The sequence below is a fragment of the Rhinopithecus roxellana genome, chromosome 1 (genome assembly GCF_007565055.1).
Source record: "Rhinopithecus roxellana isolate Shanxi Qingling chromosome 1, ASM756505v1, whole genome shotgun sequence".
In the NCBI taxonomy this organism is placed as follows: Eukaryota; Metazoa; Chordata; class Mammalia; order Primates; family Cercopithecidae; genus Rhinopithecus; species Rhinopithecus roxellana.
In genome coordinates, this window is record NC_044549.1 from 62,105,302 (window position 1) to 62,128,119 (window position 22,818).

At 40.4% G+C, this 22,818-nt stretch overlaps 1 protein-coding gene across 6 annotated transcripts in view; it reads right to left on the reverse strand.

Annotated features, from left to right (window-relative positions):
* Positions 1-22,818, reverse strand: part of FOXP1 (forkhead box P1) — a 632,214-nt gene that overhangs the window by 436,550 nt on the left and 172,846 nt on the right. Inside the window, exons 2-3 of one of the 6 annotated variants that reach the window (XM_030918197.1) lie at positions 11,594-11,677; positions 6,509-6,658 (exon numbers count right to left, since the gene is read on the reverse strand). The exons of the other annotated variants lie outside the window; for them this stretch is intronic. The gene's annotated coding sequence lies outside the window, so the exon portion shown is untranslated. The remainder of the gene's footprint in view (positions 1-6,508; positions 6,659-11,593; positions 11,678-22,818) is intronic. 6 annotated transcript variants of the gene reach the window in all.

Sequence of the window (22,818 nt, forward strand, 5' to 3'; positions counted from 1 at the left end):
GGGTTACCTGAAGTGAGGATGAACACAATGACAGGTACAAAACAAATATAATAAAATAAGTTAAACAAGGTGGAAAAAAACTGAGGTGGTTCAAAATGAGCAAACTCCTACTTGCTCCTCAAAGAAAAAACGAAGAGCTTTCAGAAACATCTCCTCTGAGAGATGCAAGAGAATGTGAGTAAATTACAACAATTAAAAATCATTAAAGATAGAATAATTGAGAATACCTGTTTAGGTAACAATGACTTTCTTGAATGCCTCATAACAGAGGGTCTATTTTTAATCATTCTTTTTGCAAAAACTTGCATAATTTAACAATAATTGTGGATTTTTAATTTTTATACATTCACAAGAACATAAAGTGAAAACCATAAATTATACTGACTCCAGCTGTTAAACGTTGGCATTTTGTCTTTAAAAAAAAAAGTTCAAAAATCTGTTTCCTTAAACCAAGGAAATGTGGGAAAAGGCCATCCTGCCAGTGGAAACCTTCAGCAGCAGAAAGCTCAGGCTGCGGTTTCTTGCCGAGGCAGCAAACTCCACTGAAAGAGAAGTTGCTGCCAACTCAAATACTGTTTGCTTTCACACCCAAGAACAAACTGTGTGCATGGCGAAGGCATCGAAGGGCTCGGAGCAGCTGGAGCGGACTGCAGAAAGGTAACAGTAGTGTCAGAGCTACTGTAAACTGGTTCTCGCTTTTCTATCAGCAAGTTAGCATCCAGGAAAACAATGCAATGCCTTCACCTTGCATCCCAGCAGCCCTAAGTCAGGACCTACTGTAACTCAAAACCTCCTCTTTCCAAGTCAACAAGCCAAGGGACTTTTCAGAAAAAGAAAAAAGAAAAAACGACCCAGACAAAAGAAACACATACTTCAACAGTGGGATTCTAAGGGCCAAGAGGTTCAGGCTTGAAATGGAGTCATGAGGAATTTCCATATCTCAGTGCAACATGCAACCCACCTTCTCTGTAAGGAGGAAATGCAAAGGAAGTGTTCACTGCAACTTTGTAAACCAAAGGCAGAAACCTCTGCCAAAGCAAATATCCTCACTGCAAGGCTTCTGCTTAAAGGTCCTGCAAGTTACAGTTGTGCTTCATGGATGGGCGTCAGTAAGGATGTGTGTGTGTAGGGGGGGTCGGTGGGGGGGGCACAGTCAAGAATTCTATAGGAAGAGAAAAACAATCCAAATCTCCAAAAAGCGAAAGGTTTATTCCGTGATGACATTCTGTTCCAGTTTCAAGTAAACAAAGGCCAACTTCTTGTAGACATGGCACCATTTAAGGCCCAAGTTAAAAAAGGTTAAATAAGAAAGATTTTAAAATTTCCTTTGTGCATGCTGCTTTGAAATAAATAGTTCAAATTCTTCTGCAGTGCTGTGCAGGCAGGAAGGGAACAGCCCCCCATCTGAGACAAGCCTCATGTTATCAAACCCTGCTTCCCCATGCCTGGCCTGTTGCAAATCCAGAATCAAGCACTGTTAATTATTTGCAGGAAAAATAATTTTTAAAGTAAAAACTCAAATTGTTTCTTCAAAAACTCCTACTCCATCTAAGTTCCCCCTCTCGCTGAACATCATTACTTCAAAGAGCTCACAAAAATGTCATGGCCTCCAAACACGTATACGAAGGAAATGGTGAATGAATGGAAGATCTAAGTATTCTCCACTTGTAATAATAACATTTACCTAAAGCAAAAATATCACAGATTTCCAATTCTAGATTGGACCTTGTCAGGTTTCAAAATTAAGAGTCAACTTTATTGACTTCCTCCACTTTAAATTTAGAAACCTTTTTCTTACTGTCTTAACCACCCATGCCTACTTGCCCCCACTACAAAAAGTTTCATGGTTTAGACACAGGTCGAAAAATAAATAAACAAAGACTGCCTTTCTTTCCAAATAAAAAAGAGTTTAAGAATTTGCCTACTGTTCCCCCAAGACACAATCATAGAGCAAATTCTCCCACCTCCACCATGATTGATGTGATGTCTTTCCTTTCTTTCATCATTCCCTACCTTGTCTGGTTGCTGGTGAAAACCAGGAAGCCACAGACACACACTTCGGTCTTTTGCTTGTGCGGGCCTCAATTCTCCAATGCCAGGTTGCTGCCAATGTCCTTGCAGCCAATGGTAAACAGGCCACAAGGTTCAAGTTAACTGCAGAGCGTTACTACACTGAACATCTGGTCATGAATGAACGGATTGCCCACTAACTCTCAGCATTGGGCAGCTGATGAAAAATTCAACATTTTCCTTGTTGGCACAGTTGTTTTGGAGAATTCTCTAGAGCTTCCTGAATTATATTAAGAAAATTTCACTGCAGCAATCTATATCTGTGAGAACAGCTGGTGTTGAAAGGGATCTGCTGCTCTCTCTCTGTGCTGGGGGACTTCATGTTGGATCAGGACACTTTTACTACATTTGTCCTTGAAAACTTAGCCTTCGTTCAGGGGTACAGGGTAAAGCAGGAAAGACAGCTCACGGATGCTAGATTCCACACAGACGAACATCTTAATTCAGAGTGAAAAATCTATTACTCAGTTAAGAAGGCATCAGGATCAAAACAGTTCATTAGAAATAGACCTGTCTCTGAATTTTCTTTAGAAAATGTATCTAATCAAAATTATTGTTGGGTTATGAAATCAGATTGGTCCTATCAGCACAGCACATTTCCTAAAGATTTTCAGTAGAAAATAATAGTCCTTTATAAAACTCAACTAGATGCAATGTGTCCAAACATTACTTTTTCACCACATAACTGACTTGAAACTCAGCAAAGTGTTTTATTAAACCTAAGGGTGACACAATTAGAGCAAATCCGATGTAATATGTTATATTATACTCAGCACTGGAAGAGGTCACAGTGACAGAGGTGTCTGAGGCTTAAGAAAAGAAATTCTCTAAAAATATAACAGTCGCGTTTAAAGAAATTAACTTGTTAATGGATATACGTGATATATTATTATTCTTTTTGTTTAAAAAAAAGGAAGTGGTAAACTTAAGTCAAGCTAAATTTAGGCTATTATCTATGCAGCATAAATTTCACTTCTGTGTATAAATGCTAACTTGCATATTTCTCCATGGTAACTAAACTATGATTAAAACAACAGTGAAACCAGCCTTTAAAGCCACCTGTTTAACTAGGAACAACCTAATTTACAAAAATACTTAAACTTTGGAAATTTCATGGGCATCTATACCGTGCTTTTCCCAGTAGAAAGCTCACTTTTCCATGAACATATAATTGCAATGCACTTGGCCGAGGTCGCAATCATTCTTTTTTTAACTAGTGTAATTTTGTTCACGTATTGTTCATGCTAACATAAGTGGTATTTAAGATTATAAAGAATAAGATTCTAATAACTCTTTCCAAGAAGGAAGTTATTTTACCGTTTGGAAGGGATTAATTTACCTAGAAAGTATCTTCACATTTTACAAAAAGAACAAATGAAAAAAGTGAGAAAATTCCAAACTGAAATGACTCTTTGAGATGGCAAGTCACATTCAAACTAATTTTTTTTATTAAGATAGCCTGGTAATTTACCAATGAAGAAATGGGCTATTTTATTGGTGAAATTAAAGAAATAATTATAATATGCCCAAGAATAGTAAAAATGTAGGTATAAGCAATATTTTCTTATTTAATTATAAAACATAAAAGTAGATTTGAATGTGAATCATTTTGAAACCTTAGAACTGGGTTTAGAATTTAAATACTGAAAACCCCATGAAGTTGAAGCATAATCATAATAGGTCAGGTTTGGTGTGAAAATCATGACTCATATTCATGACACATATTCAGAAATGCCTCATACTAAAACTTTATTATAATCAAAAATTGATCCTCAGTTTTTTTTTTTTTTTTTTGTCTCCTGGTCTTTACATGATGTAATGTCTAAGACCACATTTCACACTGTTAAGTAATGATGACTATAGAAGACTCATAATAAAAAAAAAACTCACAAAATGTCACAATTTATAATTTTATGTATACTTGCCTCTCTAATATCACGTACACTTACGCAATGGATGCTAATTAGATAACAATGGTATTACTATAATGTCTATAAAACCTGCCTTTAAAACCAAATTCTGTTAAAAATAGTCTTTTCAAGCTGACATAGCCCATTTCCAGGGTCATATTTAAAATAATTAGCATCATTGCTAGTAAATGTTCTAATAAAACTTGAAAATGATTTCTAAGCAAAATGCAAAATTCTCTAAAACTTAACAGGAAAGTCTTCCAGTAATCTGAGATAATCTTTTGAAAGGATGTCTATGAAATCAAAGAAGTTTAACATTTTAAAGTTCAGATTCTCTAGGACCACTTACATGGCTCCTGAAAACAACTCTTGGAGAACCCGACCTATGGACTCTCTTATCCCATCTGATTCTTTTTCATTTTTTAAGTTTTTAGTAGAGATGGGATCTCGCTGTATTGCCCAGGCAATGGTGCTAATTATTTTAAATATGACCCTGGAAATGGGCTATGTCAGCTTGAAAAGACTATTTTTAACAGAATTTGGTTTTAAAGGCAAGTTTTATAGACATTATAGTAATACCACTGTTACTAATTAGCATCCATTGCATAAATGTACGTGATATTAGAGAGGCAAGTATACATAAAATTATAAATTGTGACATTTTATGAGTTTTTTTTTTATTATGAGTCTTCTATAGTCATCATTACTTAACAGTGTGAAATGTGGTCTTAGACATTACATCATGTAAAGACCAGGTCTTGAACTCCTGGGCTCAAGTGATCCTCCAGTCTCAGCCTCCCAAAGTGTTGGGGTCACAGGCATGAGCCACTGCACCCAGCCCCATATACTTCTTTGACACATACCAATGTCTGCGGAGCAGAGCAAGAGTTTCTGAGAAGCAGATGGAAACAAACGCCTACACACCTGCATCAACAATGTCCACTAAAGAGCCCCAATTTCCAGAAGAGTCACCAGCTCCCCAAGAGCAGAATATAAATTGTTCATATGCACCAGCCCAACTCCAAGGCAATCCAGCAGTTATTTTTAGAAGTCCAGGATTTTTGTTTTCTCAGAACAATGATGAGTCTTCTTTAGAGACAGGTTTTTAAAACCAACAGTCAACTCTCCTTTTTAAGCCTTCCCATATTTCAAGTCGAGTTCAGCTATGGGACAAAAAATCTAGAAGAAAGAATTCCACAGGCAGTGGTCATTTGTTCTTTAATACATCCCAGACCTTAGAAGAAAAGGTCAAACAGGTTATCCGTGAGTGTGAAGCAATGCCTAGGAACCAATGAGGGAAGAAGGTGTCTGCTAGGTTTCTCCCAATATCATATAAAGTCTCTTCAACACATCAAAGATATATTTTTATAATTTTAAAAATAGATATTTTAATAGATAAGGTGATCAAATGGAAGGATCATCAATAATAGCAACTTTGTATTTTGTATATGACTTTGCATTTGTCAGGCAGCTGCCAATTCATCATTATACCAACCCTTGTGTCAAAGGTAGTGTCAGTCTTACAGATGGATGACTCTGGAAAAACTAAATGGCTTGTCCCAAAACTGCTGGGATTTGTTTGGGGACTCGAATTCCAGTGCTCCTTTCACTATTATGGCTCTTAACTAAAGAACTGAACTGGAGGCTGGGCACGGTGGCTCACGCCTGTAATCCCAGCACTTTGGGAGGCCAAGGCGGGTGGATCACCTGAGGTCAGGATTTCGAGACCAGGCTGACCAACATGGAGAAACCCCGTCTCTACAAAAAATACAAAATTAACCGGGTGTATGGCGCATCCCTGTAATCTCAGCTACTTGGGAGGCTGAGGCAGGAGAATTGCTTGAACCCAGGAGGTGGAGGTTGCGGTGAGCCAAGATCATGCAATTGCACTCCAGTCTGGGCAACAAGAGTGAAACTCTGTCACAAAAAAAAAAAAAAAAATTGAACTGGATAATCCAGACAAAACCGTCTACTTCCCCCTAGTTAATATATGGAGACTGTTTCACTGATTCTATTATTTGGCTCATGGCTGAACAAATTCCTAGTTCCCTTTTAGCATTAAAATAATAGGTAGAAAAACAAAGCTCGGCATCTTATGACCCTGGTTTCCCAAGTCTGTAAGATCAGGCCCCAAATAATTCTGCTGCCTTGAGTCTTTCTGCTCTCCATCTTGTACGCCTTTTTTCCGTTCCTCAAACCCACCCAGTTCGTGATATCCCAGGGTCTGAACACTAGTTGTTCCCTAAGTCTGGAGTGCTTTTCTTCCAAGCTGCTCCTGGCTGCCTCCCTCTTGCCATTCAGACCTCAGCTCTAAAGTCACCTCCTCTAAGAAGCCTTACCTGGCTACCTCATCTACACCGGCCCAGGGGTACTCCTTATTCCATCATTCTGTTTTATTTCTCTGCACAGCATTTTCCTCTGATACTGTTCTTTGTTGTTTGTTTAGTATCTGTACCCTACTAGAATACCCGCAACACAACAGCAAGGTTCTTGGCAGTCTTGTTAACAGTTATATTCCCAGTACTTACAACACTGCCTGGCACACAAAAAGTCTTCAATAAGTAATTGCTAAATGAACGAATGAATGAATCATATCCCACATCATATCAGTCTCCAATAATGTATCCTCCTCTTCGTAATGTAGAGCCCTTTGATATGGTCAACGTTGTGCAAATTTCCTGTAACGAATGGGGGAGGTTGGTTATGAATGACTTAGCTACATTAAAATGTTTTATAAATGCTCTGCAGATAAAAAAGACTGGTTTCTTTAATGATGTATCGAGTAAGAGGCATCTTTGCACCCACCGGGAAACACAGATGGGTTACAAAAATGCAGAGTTTAGTTACAGAAATCCTTTCTATATTAATTAATCATCTAACATAAAAGAGAAGGCTTAAAGAAGAGCAGCTAGGGCCTCATTCAGGAGGAGGGATAGGGCAGAGCTGAGTCAAGTCTTAGAGTGCAGTCTATCTTGAACTCTGCCACTGGACTACACAGAACCTTGAGTGCTGGAACAGTAGAGCATCAAAGCAGGGCAAGAATCCTGAAACTTTTGGAGCTGCCACAAAGAGCAGGAAGCTCAGTAAGTGTCAGGTGTAACCAGGAATATGGTGCCCGATGATTGCAACCATACCTAGCAGAAATGGATTGCTCAGCTCTAACACATGCACCTGGGATGTTAGTTCAATCAACTCAAGTCTAGGAAGCAGACACAGTATTACCATCTCCATTTGGTAAATGAGGAAACTGGGCTTGGAAAGTTTAAGTAACTGACCCAGTTGCAGAGCCAGGATTTGACCCAGGAAGTCTAAGTCAAAGCCAAGCTCTTCACCCACAGGCTTGTGTCCCGTGAGGATAAGCTTCCTACCAAGCACTAAATAAAGACTCCTAAAGGAGCACGGTCAGCTAAGATCAGGCCTAAAGCAACCTACCTGCAGGTAACACAAATTCCAGTGAAAACTAACTACACAATGTATAGGGCCCATGGCATAATGAACACTTGGGACCCCTTGTCCAAAGATTTAAAAAATGTTTAAGAAGACAGCAACAGCAGAGCCTTAAACCGAGCGTGGGTCCCTTTTAAATGCCGGGTCTTGTGAGATTAGGCATGTCTCACACCCACGAATACAGCTCTGATTCTAAGTGTTTTATTTCTTCAAAACTTTACTCCCTGTACTTCAACTGTATCCATCTCTGTATAAAGTTCAACGTCTGAGTCATAAGGAATATATATATATATACACACACATACACATTTAAATGGAATCAACAGAGTCTAGGAGGGAGGGATTAGAAGCACGTGTACCTTTCCCACTTTTTATTTTAAATTGTCTAAGCCATCAAGTGGCAGTCCCTGGAATTGCATGGAGAGAGCTTAGGAGGCAAAAACCCATTCAGAAGGAACCAGATCTAACTGGATTCCAAGGTTCTAAACTTTAAGAGGGTTGCAAAAGAGCCATCTCCACTGCTTCACAGATTATGTGGACAAGCATTTATAATTTGGGAACGTTTTATCTGGATGGATTTTGCTAGTGTTTTCCAAATGATATTCTGAATGTAGGTATTGTTGCCTGTGGTTCTTTGGATTGTTCAACAAATACTTTCTGAATGTACATTATGTGCCAGGCAATGTGACAGGCCTTGGGGCCACAGTTTTTGCCTCTGTGGAACTTACAGACTGAACACAGGGAAATAAACGTTAAACAAATAATGTTACAAATAGACGTATAATTACAATGTATGGTCAAGTCTACGAGAGCTATCAAGTCTGCAGTACCATGGGAGAAAACAATAGGAGGACCCTGTATTTTCAGCTGAGAGGACAAGGAAGGAAAACCCCATCAAAACTCTCACTGATTTCACAGAATTAATCTAGAAACCTTCGATGTCTTCCACGTATACTATTTAAAGTAATTTCTCCATCTACACTGGAAAAGACAGGAAAGTTCCTACGTCTAGTATAATTCCAGGTCCTAAGCTGTACAGACAGACCCAATCCTACAGTTTAACTGTTCTCCGTATAACATTTTACAGGGATGCAAGGGAAGAAGGGAGAAGGTAGAGAGAGGGAAAGAGGGAAGAGACAGAGAGAGTGGCGAGAGAGAGAGAAGGGGAGAGGAAGGAAGGAAAACCAGAAAGATCACTACCTTCTGTCCACAGAATACCTTTTAAGATATAACCATTTTCTTTCTTTATCCTCCTCCAAAAGCTTGAAAACACTTCGTACCACTCGTAGCTTCTATCACTCCAATGTCTTAACATTATTTTAAAAGAGCTTTGTGTGTGCAAATAATGCTAAAACCAGAAATTGTGCCTCTTTCCTTAGAAGCATCTATCTAATCTGATTGTATATATGTCAAGTCGATGTGTGCAATATGTATGTCAATAGTGCTTAAGTAATATCTTGTCTCCACTTGCTTCTGATTTCTTTGAATTCTCATATTAACCACTCTCATTTTTTTTTTTTTTAAACAGTGCTGGGATTTTCCCTCTTTGAAACTTGACAGAAACATAAGATATTTCAGTTCTTGCTATGAAGCACTAAGCACGCTGAAACCATCGCCAGCCCTTTAGTCTCATTAGTTTCCTTTAAACACCTACTTTGCTGGTATAAGCTAATGTGAACCCTTTTCACCCTGTTTAAATTCCAACATAAAATTTGTACACAACAATAAAACATGTGGCTCATTTGTCACGCTTCCAGGAGCAACTATGTCACTCACACCAAGAACCACGGGCTGGGTGTGCAGAGTGATTTCGCTCCCATTTCACATCACTCAATTGTGCCTTCTGTAGAAAAGCTTTTAACAACCACATCTGGCCTTTAATAAATCACTGCACTTTGTCTTCCTGCCAAAACTCCTCCTTTATCTAACTTACATCTTCATGATGAGATAGGAAATCACGCATTATGGTGGTGACAAACAATTGTAATTATGTCATTAGTAGCCATTTAGTCTACAAAGGTGCTCAAAAAGGAAATACAATGCAAAATAAGAAATACAGGGTAATACATTGATCACAGTTCTAATCCACTTTTACTTCATGAGTGTAAAAAGCTGGCATAATTCTTGGGCACAGCAGGCAGTAATGGCATACCACTTTATGAACTATACAGCTATTTTATTCCCCTATCTACTTAAAAATAAAAAAGCATTTAATAGCTTGATTTAGACATAAAAGTTATTTGTGATGCCTCACTGATTATAATATTTATTTTTCAACTGTTCGTAGAAGTGACTTTCTGTGTTAGGAAAGAAACTTGAGTTATTTGGGTTTATGAAATTTAACAACCATATGTGCGTGTATGTATCTACATACACACATGTGTATATGTGTGGGTATACAGGTATGTACATATGTGTAGGTGTATACATATGCATATGTGTATATGTACACACAAAACACATTCAGACACATCTCTAAAGGAGTCAAACAACTTCACAGTATGATACATTCTGTAAAGCTCCCAAGTCATGAAGAAACAAAACCGCAAACCAGAAATTTAAGAAAATGTGACTACCCTCAAGGAAAGTATAAAATACCCTTTATTCCACCATCTCCCACCATGCATTTTAGAAACAAGAAATTCAAGCAAGTTTCAAAATAAGCAGCTATTTAGGTATACCTGAAGTTCTAAAATCCTATGCATTTCACTAACGTTGATAAAAATCAACTCCCAGATTCCACAGGGAACATAGTTCCAACATTCACCCAGACGGAAGCACTACTGACAACCAGGGTAGGGAACGGGGGTTTGCAACCTTTGATAACCTACAACCTTCTGAGATGGAGCATGATGAAATTTCCTCTTACCACATCTCAACCTTCGAAATGCATACACCTAAAATATGTAAGTAAAATGAATCCGAAAGCAGTGTGGTCAAACATTAGCAAGGGCAATTTTATGTATAACTACAGTCAGCCAATTCACTCTCCACACCTCTTACAAATCCTCATTTTACTGGGAAATCTTTCCATGAAACTCTGTAAATAACTCCACAAATCATTTAAAAATGTCTCTAGTTGTTAATTTGAAAACTATTTAGCAAACGCCTAGCATGTTCCACATCAATCTGTGAATCCCAAGATAATTAAAATGTAAACCCAGAGACAAAAAATTGAAACTCAAAACACCGACGCCAAATCTAACTAACGCTGTGTTAATAATTATGACCACTATTTCCAGATATATAAATTTTTTCATGTGATAAGCTTTCATTTTTTTACCTTGCACTTGGCAGTGTATGTTTTCCTGGGAGGGTTTGGGGCTGAACCCATTAAAAAAAATTGGGGGCAACTACGTAAAAAATGTTTATGTCACCATAATATTGAGGTAAATCTTATTGATATCATTACCTGGCTGATACAACCCAGTGCTGGCATGAACACAATGAAACCAATATTTTCAAAATTTTCATGGACTTAATCTAATAACCAGATGGTTATATGTACTGGGTGTTTCTAAGGCATATACTTTCTGTTTTATTAATTTATGTATAATTTTTTTTTGAGATGGAGTCTCGTTCTGTCGCCCAGGCTGGAATGCAGTGGTGCAATCTCAGCTCACTGCAACCTCCAAACTCCTGAGTTCAATCGATTCTCGTGCCTCAGCCTCCTGAGTAGCTGGGATTACAGGCACAAGCCACCATGCCTGGCTAATTTTTGTATGTTTGTAGAGACAGGGTTTCACCATGTTGGCAAGGCTGGTCTTGAAATCCTGGCCTCAGGTGGTCCACCCGCCTTGGCCTCCCAAAATTCTGGGATTACAGGCGTGAGGCACCGCAGCCGGCCAATTTATGTGTAATTAATGCTTCGTGTTGACTTTCATCTGAATACAGAACCACACATTTTCAAAAGATGCTTGGGAAGTAAAAGAAGCTGAATTTTTTCCCCATCATTTTTGTTTAAAAAGAGAACAATCTCCCATATCAATGATCTACATTGTGTTAGACGTAGAAGCCCCACCACAATTTTTTTGAGGAAAATTAGAAAGTGACTATTTCAGACAAAGAAAGTAATCTCGAATAATAAACAGAGGCTTCAGGAGAATACATGAGGAGGAGGGAAGTCTACGTTTCATAAAAACAGGACAATCTTCAGTCAAATTTACCTATATGCTGTCAGCTTGCTTTTCTCTTCATCAGTCTGTCTCTTGTCTAAGATGAGTCCTTCCGCACAGGAGTCTCCGCCACCCCTACTCAAAAAACTTTGACATTTAAAATTTTATTTTTTCTAAGAAAAGCTTATCTGAAAACTCACATGCTTCTCTAGTTACATATGAAAGAAACTGTACTTACATCAACATTATCTTTATTTATCAACTCCCCTGCACATTGCCCCCTGGGTACCAACAGTTCAAAAGTTCAAAAAGGGTTTTGAAAATAAACCAAGATAGAAAACAGGCACCAACTCCTATTTGGAACTTACGTTCTCATGCCTTCTAGCATTCTCTGGATGATGGATCAAGAGGAATGATAAAAGAGACAGAGAGAGAGGCAGCTGCCAGGGGAGGGTATCAATTGGTGTGGATAGCATTTCTCACACCGACTGAAAAATTCGTGTTGTCCCCAGAAGCTGTCAAGCTAAGCAAGGGACAGATCTACATATCACACCTCAGGATAAGAGGCAGCAGCTGAAAGCCTCATTCACTCAGAAATCCTGCCTCTCTTTTATTCTTACATTTTCCTTGTTTTTAATGCTATTTTTATTTGGCTTCCAACATTCCTCTCTGGGTTTCTGTTAACCTCTTAAAAGGGATGTGGGAGAGAGCACATGAACAGGTCTGTATGCAGGACAACCTGTGCTGGACATCTGGAACTATCTCTGCTCTAGTGCTGCACCAGTTGGTTGATACCTTCCTTCCCTAAATCTTGTTACAACCTGCAACTAAAGACGAGGCTCTCCCCATTCAATCAATGAAGCGGGATCTCTCTCTTCAAACAGACAAAGTGAATGGACACAACACAAATTTGAATCTGTCTGTTATCAGACACCGGGGCCCAGGCAGCCATTACTTCCTCCCTGGAGCACCAATTCAGTCCAGCTGGGAAACAGTTATTCTGTACATAGAGTTATCCCTCACCCCTACCCCCACCCCTATCCTGCTCCTCACCAGGCTCTAAATGCTGTGAGAGAAGGAATGGCACACAAACATCTTCCTCACTGGAGTGGTAGCAGGCTCTGAACTGGGGATCAAGAAACCTTAGTGAGTGCAGTTTATTGTCCTAATTCTACTTCCAGGTATTTACTCTAAAGGAGTTCTTGTGCATGCCAACGACGTTTATTGCTCTAAAAATAAAATCATAGGCCAGGCACGGTGGCTCACACCTATAATCCCAGCACTTTGGGAGGCTGAGACAGGTGGATCACTTGAGCCCAGAAGTTTGAGACCAGCCTGGGCAACATGGCAAAACGCTGTCTCTACTAAAAATACAAAAATTAGCCAGCCATGGTGGCGCACGCCTGTAGTCCCAGCTACTTGGGGGGCTGAAGTGGGAGGATCGCTTGAGCCTGGAAGGTTGAGACTGTAGTAAGCCATGTTCGCGCCACTGCACTCCAGCCTGGGTAACAAAATAAGACCCTATCTTAATCTAATCATAAATGTCTATCATCTGTGGAATGAATAAGCATAATCCATTGATAAATGACAGAATACTTTGTACATTTCTAGCAGCGTACGTGAGATCTACACATGTGAACATGATACCTTTTTCAAAATCATGCCTGAATACAGCATGAAGTAGTTAGGATACAATATAGTTTGACGCTAAACTTGTAAATGAAATACACACTCTCAGAAAAGGCTACCTGTGTACATAAGTGTATATAAATAGAATGGAACGGGTACCCCAAGCTCCTGATGGAATGTGCTGCTGAGAAGTGGAAAGGAGAAAAGTTAAAAGAGATCTTAGGTGTTGCTGACATGTTTTATTTCTTTTAAATACATCTAGAAGCAAATAGGACAAGCTGCTAAGAAGGGTTCCTTCAGGGTGGAGGGGATGCAGATGACTGCTAACCCTGTACATTCCTCTAACTTGTACATGTCTCAGGCTCTCCACCGAATCCACTCCCTGCCAAGTGAATTCTGAAGATGGTTTGAAAAATCCCTCAATCAACTAGGTTGTCTTTTTACACATATTTAGCCTAGCACCTTCTTTGTCAGATAAGAGATTTTATAAGCAAAACCAAATTAAATCTCTTATAAGAGGAAGTTTAGTTTTTTGTTGTGTTTTTTCTACTTGGTAGAAACATCATAACCCCGATTATCAAGTGATCAGGAATAGGGAAGCTGGATCTTCTCCAAGTCACAAAATCCTCGTGTGTTCATGTGTGGCATGTACATGTCTTCCAGTCTGATGTAGTGAAGAACACAAACTGTTCTTCACAGTTCTAGCTGGGGCTAGGAGTATGGAACCCTGATTTAACAAAAAGCTCTCCTGGATCTCTGAGCTGGAGATGGTGTTTCAAAAAATGATGTGGCTCATCACTGAAAGTTTTCAGGTTGATGGCTCATAAATGGTGAAGAAAGAAAGGCAACAGAAGAATGAGGGAACAGTTTCAAGATTTGGACTGGGATTCAAGGAGGATTACTGATGTGAGAGGTGTGTACGTGTGTGTGCATGCGTGCGTGTGCGTGTGTGTGCGTGCGCATGCCCTATGTTTATAGGAAAGAGTTTAATTCTCTCTCTGATAAGAATAAAGGACCCAGCCTGGGCACGGTGGCTCACGCCTGTAATCCCAATACTTTGGGAGGCCAAGATGGGTGGATCACTTGCACTCAGGAATTCAAGACCAGCCTGGGCAACATGGCAAAATCCCATCTTCACTAAAAACACAAAGAAATAGCCTGATGTGGTGGCAGGCACCTGTAGTCCCAGCTACTTGGGAGGCTGAGGTGGGAAGATTGTTTGAGCCCAAGAGGTGGAGGTTGTAGTGAGCCAAGATCACACCACTGCACTCCAGCCTGGGCAACAGAGCAAGACACTGTCTCAAAAACAGCAACAACAACAAAAAAGTAAAGGATCCAAGGAATGATAGAATTCCAAATATGATAAAACTGCCCATCAAAATAGATGGCATGTGAAGAAAAGAATGTAAAATTCCTTTTTATTTGCTTTCAATAATATTAACATGAATGATAACAAAAGATGTCTTTCTAAAACAAAGAAGACATATGGCGATGGCCTACAGATAATTACCTTAGAGGAGGGCATGGGCAATGGAGATCCCCATGTATTGGGTTATTTCTTTTTTTTTTTTTTTAAGATGGAGTTTCGCTCTTGTTGCCCAGGCTAGAGTGCAATGGCGTGATCTTGGCTCACCACAACCTCTGCTTCCCAGGTTCAAGTGATTCTCCTGCCTCAGCCTCCCGAGTAGCCGGGATTACAGGCAACGCATCACCATGCTTGGTTAATTTTGTATTTTTACTAGAGACAGGGTTTCTCCATGTTGGCCGGGCTGGCCTCGAACTCCCGACCTCAGCTGATCCGCCCACCTCAGTCTCCCAAAGTGCTGGAATTACAGGCATGAGCCACCAGGCCAGCCTGTGTTGGGTTATTTCTTTTGGAAACAAGACTTTATTGTTACTTTTGATATTGTTAATTTGTTTCCCAAGAATCCCAGAGCCAAAGCACAAGTTTTCTTAGTGACACCTGACCAAGTTTCTAAAAATGTTGTACAAAGGCCATTAAATAAGAAGAAAAAAAAAATAATTGTTGACTTTAAATATGCAGGCAAAAGTCACAGTAAATAACAATAATTTGCTTGGAATATTGTTCCATACAGCATTTCAAAGAAATCCGGCATACAATTTACAAGAAAGTGCAGGCAAATTAATTGTATACTTTCACCTTTTCTTCTCAATTCACATATGAAAAGAATAACATTTTACCCCACGCAGAGAAGCCCCATAGGCCGCATAGGGTTTTGAAAAGAGACTAATCAATAGTATCAACTGAACCTGAGATTAGATTAAATGGCAGACAGAGGCAAACAGCCTATAATCATTAAGAATCCTCATTCCCATGGCTTTCAACCTCCTTTTCCCTGATGGCAGGCAACAGGGCAATATGGTTTATCGTGCAGAGACTGAATCCAGTACAAAATGCCGCCCCCAGCCCAAGGACTGACACTGGTAATGGTTTGTGAAACACCTCCAAAGGCGCCGCACCAGCATGCAGCCACCAACTTCCACATTTCCACACATCTGCCTTGCCAGCCTTTACGTGGAGGTCTTCCAAAGACAAGGGGCAAGGAGGCATGGCCCCAGACTCACAGTGAGTCTTGGGTTCAAGTACGGGTTCCCATGTTTAGTCTCTGTGCGACTGTGGAAGAGTGGTTGGCCTTTTCTGATGCCTGCCATCCTCCCCTATGGAAAGGGTATAGTATCAGCAGCTACCTCAGAAGGCAGGTGTGAATGTAAGAGGTATAAATTAGTTAGCCAGACATCAGGGTAATCTATATTCTGTGCATCCAAATCATCACCTTAAGAGTAAAAACAGTAGCTGCCATTTATTGAGCAATGATCATGTGTGACACACAAAAGCCCTTTCACATTTCTGGACTACACCACCCTAGGTAGAAGTTCACAGTATTCCCAGTTTGCAGATGGAAAAACTGAAGCTAAGAGAATAATCCGCCCCGACAGCCAGCCAGGAGGAAGCAGATGTTGGCTAGGAGGCCAGGTTGATCTGAATCTAAAGCTTTAGGCCCTAAACCAGAGTTCCACGTTCCTGGCTGCACCTCAGAATCACTTGGGAAGCTTATAAAAGGCCAATGTCCAGGTCAACCTCCAAGCCAATTAAATTGTAATCTCTAAGATTGAGGACCCAGGCAGTAGTATTCTTTTTTTTTTTTTTTTTTTTTTTTTTTTGAGATGGAGTTTCACTCTTGTCACCCAGGCTGGAGTGCAGTGGCTCAATCTTGGCTCACCACAACCGCTGCCTCCTAGGTTCAAGCAATTCTCTTGCCTCAGCCTCCTGAGTAGCTGGGATTACAGGTGTCCACCACCACGTCCGGCTAATTTTTTGTATTTTTAGTAGAGATGGGGTTTCACCATGTTGGGCAGGGTGGTCTTGAACTCCTGACCTCAGGTGATCCACCCACTTCGCCTTCCAAAGTGCTGGGATTACAGGCGTGATCCACCATGCCCGGCCAGGCAGCAGTATTTTTAGAGCTTTTCACTCCAACATGCAGCCTTGTTGGATGGAGAACAACTGTTCCAGTCACCATACCATACCAGGCAAGTGGTCCTTCCCTGATGAATTAGTTTCATTTTGCTGTGTAACAAATTACTGCAAATTTAAGGGCTTAAAACAACACACATTTCTTATTTTACAGTTCTGGGGGTCAGAAGTCTGAGATGGGCTCCAATGGGCTGAAATCAAGGACCTGTTCCTTCCAGTGGATAATCTGCTTCCTCACCACTTCCAGCTTCTCGGAGCTGCTCACATCCCTTGGCCTGTGGTCTCTTCCTGAATTATTTTCGTTATTTTTTCTTTTGTTTTTAATCGACACATAATAACGGTATATATATACATGGTACAGTATGATTTTTTGACACATGCATATCTTGTGTGAAAATCAAATCAGGGTATTCCATTTCCAAAGTCGGCAACATTGAGCCAAGTCCTTCTCGTGATGCTATCTCTCAGGGTCTCTCTCTTCAGCCGCCTTCTTCTACTTTTAAGAACACTGGTGATTCCGTGGGGCTCACCCAGATACTCCAAGATAACCTCCCCTTCTCAAGGGGGCAGGTGATCAGCAACCTTAATTCCATTTGCAACCTTAATTCTCCCTTGCCATGTAACACACCATATTCCCAGGTCCAGGGGATTAGAATGTAGAGCTCTTTTGGATGTGTTATTCTGCCTTCTACACCTGACAATTCTACCTCCAGATCAGGATCACAGGCAAAGTGACACATTCTGACAATAACGTGAAAGTCGGTCTCGGTATACAAGCCTCCTGCTTGCTTTACAGTCTTACGGTGAGTATTTTACCTGCCCCTGCAACTTAGGTACCAAGCACAGTGCTTGCAGCACACCAGGGGCTCAACAGATGTTTGTGGAGGGAAAGAAAGGATCTTGCATTTCTCCCGCCACAACAGTTTATATCAGATATGCTATCATGTTCAATAAGGAAAGAGATAACCCGGGCTGTTTCTAATTGGATAGTCACAGGAGAAATTTCTGCTTGATTCTAAATGCAGCAACTCCACTCTGTTTCTTGCATTGGGAACGGCACGCCACCCATTCTCCCTAGCACACAGAAGCCTGCATCTAATTTTACAAGAGCTTGAAAGTAATATGTCCTCTAACTTGAATTTTCTTTGCCAGTGGCCACCACAAAAACAAATGACTTTCAGTAGTGTGTGCTTCACTGGGTTTGTGTATTGGGTTGTTTTTCGGAGGCTGGGGATGGGGGGGTGGCGGGAACACACATTTAAAAAATCATGCTTCTAATCCTTAAAAAGACTAAAATAGTTTCATCCTTTCATAACCTGTCATCACGCATGTTTTTCTAAAATTAAACACATATGGCTCAAGCCAGAGTTACATTATGCACCATATTATGTAATTATCTTTTCAATTTATTACTCCTCAAAATAGAAAAAGATTAGTCCATGTTTCTTAAGTCTGAGTAAACATATGGCCTGAGGATTGTAAATGACATCCTATCTTTAAAAGAAGTTCCAAGACTAAACAACATACAATACTCCCTTCGGAAAGGCCATATGTGGTATCAGGGTTGTGAGATACAGAAGAACTGTGTCTGTCTGTGTGTGTGTGTGTGTGTGTGTGTGTGTGTGCGCGTGTGTGTGTATACATCTTTTTGCTTTCTGGCCATGTCTTTGATGCCGTGAAATATTCCTGCTGGCGGATCATAAACAGCACAAAAATAGGGACCAAAAAAAAAAAAAATCTCCATTTCAGCATTTCCCATTAGCCTAGTGCACTTGAGTCCTGTTTCATCCACAAGGAAAAGGTTTCCAGTCATCTGGGTGTTCATACAAGAATTATCTGTCTCTCTACAATTCAGGGGCTTTGTACCCGCTTCCTTGGCAGCCTGTGTACAACCCATTCTTCACGTTCCCTGGTGATTTAAGACCTCCTTTGAGACCCTGTGCTTGATCACTGTCCTTTTCTTCCTCGTCAGGAAAGAGAGCAGTCAAGCAGGGATCCTCATCGCTGCCAACAACTCCCTTCCCTACAACTACATTAAAGTTATTCCGGAGGCTCCCAGCAGTGTGTGGCTTAGTTAAGGGTCTGACAACGTCCCTATTATCAGAACCTTTCTTCAGGGGGGTTTGCAACTCGAAGACTTTTAATTTGCAACAGGCGGAAATTTTTGCATAGGGCTGCCAAGCATAAAGGAAATATTTCAGAGGCCATTCAAAGTGAAATCAGTTTAATTGTTTATTCCGTATTGAGGGATATCAGAAATGAAATGCTGTGAGTGGGTTTCTGATGCCTTTATGCTCCTCTTAACTAGAAAGGATGGTTTTGAAAAATAATTTTCAAGAAAGCCAAGCAAGTTGAAAACCAGCTAATCAGGCTCGCACACAGCCGTTACCATGCGTACATTCACGAGGTTTTTAAATATACATTGTGCCATGAACGTCCAGCAGGAATTCGTGGATTTCAGACTTTTCTTCAAGAAAATATCATTCCCAATGGGCTGATACCAACAATTTCCAATGGTACAGCCAAGCAAATTTTAGAAACAGAGCATCTGATAACATTTTATTGACTAAAGCGGAACCATTTAGATGAGATAGTAAAACAGTTCGCGGATGGTCTGCTCTGCCATGATGTAAGAGTTTCTCTTTTTCACAGCATAAAGGCAATCCTTTTCATTTGCTCTAAATGGGTAAGTAGAGGCAAGGGGCAGCAGACACTCTGTCATAACCATTCCACAGTGCAGCATATAGATCCTGGTTTTTAATTACTAGGATGAGACTACAGTCCACTAAAAATAAACCACTAAGTTGGCTAGAAAAAGACATATCTTAGAGGCAGAATCAATGAACAAATCTTTTGGGCTACATCCTATGTTTACTGAATCTTTGGAACCAGAAATGCCACGTTTAGCTTATTTAGCACCTCATTATTTAATGCAGATCAATTCTGACATTTCCCCAGAGAAATGTATAATAGTCCAATCAGGAAGGAATATGAAGTGCAGATTAACATGCACAGCAGGTTTTATCCTTTATGAGCAGGCTTCACTGCTGGGCCTTTGCACTTGCTGTTCTCATTCAGGAATGCTCTTCCCTCAAATATTCTCATGGCCCCCTCAGGTCTGTCTTTTTCTTTCTTAATGTTCCTAAGTAAAAACAGCACATTCCTCACCCACAGTCTCCATTTCTTTATCCTGATTTATTTTCTCCATACCACTTACCACCAAGAGAAACATTACATATATTGTTTGATTTGTTTCCCCATCTAGGATAAAAGCACCATGAGATCAGGGAGTAGTTTTGGCCACTGCTGCATACTAATAATCTGTGAACTAGTACCTAGAATGTAACCAGCACTGAGATATTTACTGAGTAAAGAAATAAACAAGAGAATGAATGAATGAATATGCTAATACAACCGCCTCTGTATCCTCTTTGGTAGGCAGAAGGCAAGAAGCACGTTAATCTGTCTATGGAGGCAAAACCGCACTAAGGCTCACCTATCTTTTTGGAATGAAGAATGGCTTGAATCTAAGTTATTTACCTTGGAAAAAAAAGCTATTTCAGGCTATTCTGACATTAACGTGAGAAAATTAGAAACAAAAAACCTGGAAGTAAAAGTAATATAGTCCAGCAGTTAGGGGTTTTAACTCTGGGGTTAAACTGCCTGGGTTCAAGTCTCAGTTCCTCTCCTCAAAAACAGTGTGCTCTAATCCCAGCACTTTGGGAGGCTGAGGCATGTGAATCACTTGAGCTCAGGAGTTTGCGACCAGCCTGGGCAACATGGCAAAACCCTGTCTCTGCTAAAAATACAAAAAATTAGTCAGGTGTGGTGGCATGTGCCTGTAGTCTCAGCTACCTGGGAGGCTGAGACTGGAGGATAACCTGAGACCCAGAGGTCAAGGCTGTGGTGAGCTGTGATCGCACCACTGCTCTCCAGCCTGAACAACAGCATGAGACCCTCTCTCGAAACCAGCAACAACAAAGCAACAAAAAATAGTGTGGCGTGGCCAGTTATTTCACCTCTGTCAGTGTCAGCTCCCTCACCTGTAAAATATGGCCAAGAACAGGACTTAACCACTCAGAGTTTTCAGGAGGATGCAATAAGCTACTTCAAATAAGCACAGTGCCTGGTATAAGATAATTGTCACAACATTGTACCTACGAGTTATTTTCCATTTTAAAAAAGCAAATATCTACCAGACTGAAGATTCTGAGATACAGAATCAGAAAAGATTCTGATCTTTTGATATTTTTTGCTGAATCAACTGCCCACAATTTTTTTTAAGTTAAAAAGTCTGTTTCCTTATTGGAGCTAGTTAGTTGCAACATTTATAGATTTCAGGTGGATTATTATCTTTGTTTCCAACTTTTTTTCTATTCCAAGAAATTATGGTATGCTTCTAGTTGTGGCTTATCCTTCCTGATGTAATTTTACTTACTTGCAAGAGGCACAACCTCCTTCATTCACGATAAGCTGTGTCCTTATGATTATGTAGCCAAAAAGGCATCTACGGGTTTTTTAAATTGTACGCACACATCGTATCAATGTTTCATGTGTCCTCCCAAAGGAATTATGAAACAAATATCAAGCCTCGCTTTAATACATTTTTTAAAATTTCCCCAAACATTGATTTTACGTTTCTGATCTCTTAGAGGGATACATCATGGAAGAATCAGGACTTCAAGTGGAATAGGCTTTGTTCCATAATACCTTACCTTTTCAAAGTTGAAAGACACATCATATTTTTGTCCTTTGCATAAAAAAGCAATAAATGTCTTTTTCCCAGAACAAACATTTTTCTATGGCTTTTCTTAAGAATGGCTGGTATTTGTCTATTTCCTCACCTACTGCTCATGTTAGAAGCTGACTAGAGGTATGCCTTATCACGTGTGGCTTCATACATGTAGTAAAACAGACGAACAGGCAAGCCATGTACTCCCAAAGATGCTGATTATTAGGGCTTTCTTTTGGAGCTCCAATGTTAGTCATGTGCAAAGATGTAACTGAATTAATCCACTCTCTACGGAGCACAACAGGATGTAAAATAACTTTTAAATTCCCATATATGAAATATCCATGGTTATTACCCTTTGACATCACACAATATGTAGGACGTCTACAAATTTGTAACCCCTAACTCTGTTCACATATTTCTTATGCATCTGCTCCAGTTCCCCCTCCAGAGTGGACAAACCTGTTGTGGACTTAAACCAGAGGCTGAATGGTCGTGTGTGTGTGTGTGTGTGTGTGTGTGTGTGTGTGTGCGCGTGTGATGGAGTCTCGCTCTGTCACCCAGGCTGGAGTGCAGTGGCGCAATCTCAGCTCACTGCATGCTCCGCCTCCCAGGTTCAAGCTATTCTCTTGCTGCAGCCTCCCAAGTAGCTGGGACTACAGGCACCTGCCACCACGCCCGGATAATTTTTTGTATTTTTAGTAGAGACGGGGTTTCACCGTGTTAGCCAGGATGGTCTCGATCTCCTGACCTCATGATCTGCCCGCCTTGCCCTCCCAAAGTGCTAGGATTACAGGCGTGAGCCACCGCACCTGGTTGAATGGTCGTTATACCATGTCTTCTGATCACCTGATGCTGGCAGGTGGCAGGCAAAGCCCCTCGTAGAGAAGGACCCATCAAGAGTGGCATCAGTTAGTTCGCTCCAGTGTGGCAGTGCAAACAAGCACCACTGGATTTTGAATGAGGGAAACTTCAGTTCCAATATTGCCTCTGCCACTTAAAGCTCTGATCCTGGACAAGTCACTTCATCTTTATACACCTCCATTTCTTCATCAATCATCTGGAGTAGGGGAAGCGGGCATCCCATCACCCATCCGCTGACTGAGACGTGGCTATGTCAAATGAGATAATTTACATTACAAATCCCAACACTGTGACTAAAAGTAAAACCCAAAAGTCTCAAAAATGATGAAGAATGTTGTTATTACTATTAAAAGCGGAAGTGCTTCTAAACAGAAGACTCGCTGTGTCTTACACTACAGCACCTGTCTCCCCCTGCAGTCTTTGAAATGACCTCTGCTTTCTGGACAAATCATTCTTCTTCCTGTTTGGCAATCTATTCAAAATCCTTGGGACGCTTAAGAGGGGCAGGTCACATGGTGCAGGGGATCTGGAGACATCTAGACTTGCTCCTGGCAC